This window comes from Hordeum vulgare, chromosome 5H (genome assembly GCF_904849725.1).
Source record: "Hordeum vulgare subsp. vulgare chromosome 5H, MorexV3_pseudomolecules_assembly, whole genome shotgun sequence".
Taxonomy (NCBI): Eukaryota; Viridiplantae; Streptophyta; class Magnoliopsida; order Poales; family Poaceae; genus Hordeum; species Hordeum vulgare.
This window is the reverse complement of record NC_058522.1, coordinates 584288064-584290849: the sequence shown is the minus strand read 5'-3', so window position 1 is coordinate 584290849 and position 2786 is coordinate 584288064. Positions and strand designations below refer to the sequence as shown.

At 43.0% G+C, this 2786-nt stretch overlaps 1 pseudogene; it reads left to right on the top strand.

Moving 5' to 3' along the window:
• The first annotated feature begins 275 nt into the window (after positions 1 to 275).
• Positions 276 to 1072, top strand: LOC123399654 (annotated as a pseudogene).
• Positions 1073 to 2786: the final 1714 nt, after the last annotated feature.

Sequence of the window (2786 nt, the reverse complement as noted above, 5' to 3'; positions counted from 1 at the left end):
CATTCACAAAAATATCAGTCACATGCTAAAACAAATGTTCATACATATTATATAAATGTTAGTTTGTGTGAAAAAAAGTGTAATGTTTAACTCTTGTAGAAAAAAAGATTATACATTTTCGTAAAAATGTGTGCCCCTTGTTAGAAATTGTTCATACGTTTTAGGCAAATATTCATACAAGACTGTTGTTTGTGGTTGGATGTTGGAAGTTGGGGTAGGCAAGTAGGCACAGCGAGGTAGTAAATGTAATGGATGGCGACTATATAAATCTAACCGGTCCACAACCCATCAGCATACTACACCCACCCACGGCAAGTCAATTGAAAGTCCAGCATATAAGCATAGGCAGAAACTTGGCAATGGCAACCACCAAGCTTGGGGTCGCTGCCATGTTTGTGATCCTACTGCAAGTGTCCACGTTGTGTGCCGTGGCACAGCACCACGGTGTGATGACGCTGAACGGGTTCCAGAAAGGCGAGGAAGGCGGCGGGCCGTCGGCGTGCGACGGCAAGTACCACAGCAACAAGGAAATGATCGTGGCGCTGTCCACTGGTACGGAGGCGGCCGCCGGTGCCGGAAGATGATCCGCATCACCAGCGAGCAGAACGGGCGCACCGCACAGGCCAAGGTGGTGGACGAGTGCGACTCCAGCAACGGATGCAAGGACAGCATCGTGGACGCCTCTGCTGCCGTGTGGAAGGCTCTCAGGCTCAACACCGACATCGGGGAGGTCCCCGTCACCTGGACCGACGCCTGAAGCCATGCATCGATCCACCGGTAAGCAGGCGCCGACGATCGCAAGGACGGGAGTGCTTATCGATCGGTGCAGTCATGTCAAGTAGTATAGCAGAATAATTAATCTACCCATATGGATGGCAGTGCAGGTGTACGATGTACGTATCTTGTAAGTCATGTCTGTCTCAGCTTATCTATATAATCGATGTTTTCTGGTGTGCAATAATCTGATTGGTCGTCTACCTATGTTGTATTGTACTACTCCCGTAATGTTACATCTGAAGAAGAAATGCGGGCTCTTGATTAGTCTTCACTATATTCTGTCTGTGTGAGTTCACCTTTTGTGCTTTGTGTATATTTTCTAGATTGTTCTTTCGATCTTTATAGCCGTCAAAACAAAAACAATGACCTTGAAAACATTGAGAAAGCCTCCCGCTATGAATATTTCAGTTAAATAAAAGAATGTCTGTTTACCAAATCTACATGTATCTAGCCACCGGGGCTTGGACAAAAGGAAGTAAACTGGCGAAGGGGGGATACAAACTAGAAATAAAAGGAAAGAAAAATCTTGTTTGAACCGATCGCCAGCCAAGAAGATGATCATGTGGATGTGGGAATGGAAGCAAGGATGTGGATGTGAAATGGCGGCAAAAAATTTGCATCACATATTAAATAAAAAGAGAATAGAATTTTACAGTGGCCCATATAACACCGTATCACAATTACTCGGGTACAATAGTTTTCTCTGGTTTCTTTGCACCTGCCATGACCGATAGCTTCGCTTCATCAAGGATAATGTTGAGGACAATTGGCAACGGCACACTCTTTTGTCTGAAAGCAGATGCGTTGTTACGGGGCGCTGGTAATGCACACACAGGTAGCCTAGGCTGTGTCCACTCGCCAAGCATATGAACGCAAGTCCGTGACTTGGTCGGACAAAGCTCACCAAGCATATGAACGCAAGTCCATGACTTGGTCAGACAAAGCTCGTCAAGCATATGGATGCAAGTCCGTGACTTGGTCAGACAAAGCTCGCCAATCATATGGACGCAAGTCCGTGACTTGGTCAGACAAAGATCTTTTGTAGCATCGTTTCTCACACTGCACATTCGCATAGACATTACAACAACTGCAACGGGTTCATCCAAATGGACGACGTTTTTGACCGCTTTTTGTTTGTTTGGGTCGATCGTCTGTTTGGTGTTCGCTCAGTTTAAGATTTGGGCCGGTCGTACGCTTAACGCGTTGACTTTTTTTTGTTCGCTTGACCAGTCAGCATCCATTTTGAATTGAATTTGAACATTATTTTTATATCGAATGCAACATACAATTTAACCAAAGAAAACAAGAACCACAATTAAATATTTTAAAAGATGTCCAACTTTCTTAATTGTTCCTACTAGTTGGACTACGACTAAGATCTTCTTTATGACTTCGTTGTTGATTTGTGGATTCTTGAGCACAACGTCTTTCTTCTTCGATGTTAAAAAATTAGACGTTGCTTCCTCTTTGGTCACTTCTTTAGTCTCATCTATAACGTCAATTTTAGATAAAAGTGCACGAACATCTAGCAAATTTCGTGAGATCACTACTAGAATCCAGTAATTTGTCATCAGTCAGTTCTTTGCCATCAGCTGACCTAAAACCGACGGTAAAGGGCTCATCGGTGAAGTCATGTCTCTGTATATGTAGCACAATAAACTGCCCGTATGGATGACAGTGCGGGTTTATGGAGTATCTTGTAGGAGTCATGTCAGTCTCACTTTAACTAATTGGTTTTCTCTACTGTGCAAAATCAGATTAGTCTTCTACCTATATTGAATTGTATTACTCTTGTACGTCCTTGGTTTCAAAATAACTGTTGTGATTTTAGTGCGAATTAGTATTACATACAGAAGAAACGCTGGCTCTTGAGTAGTCTTCATTAGCTACATCTCTAATATATCATGAGTTCATGTTTTGTGCTTTGCGTACATTTTTTAAATCCTCCTTTCAGGCTTTATCACTGATCATTTCGTTGAGAACAGAACATTGGCCGCCAACATTAAATA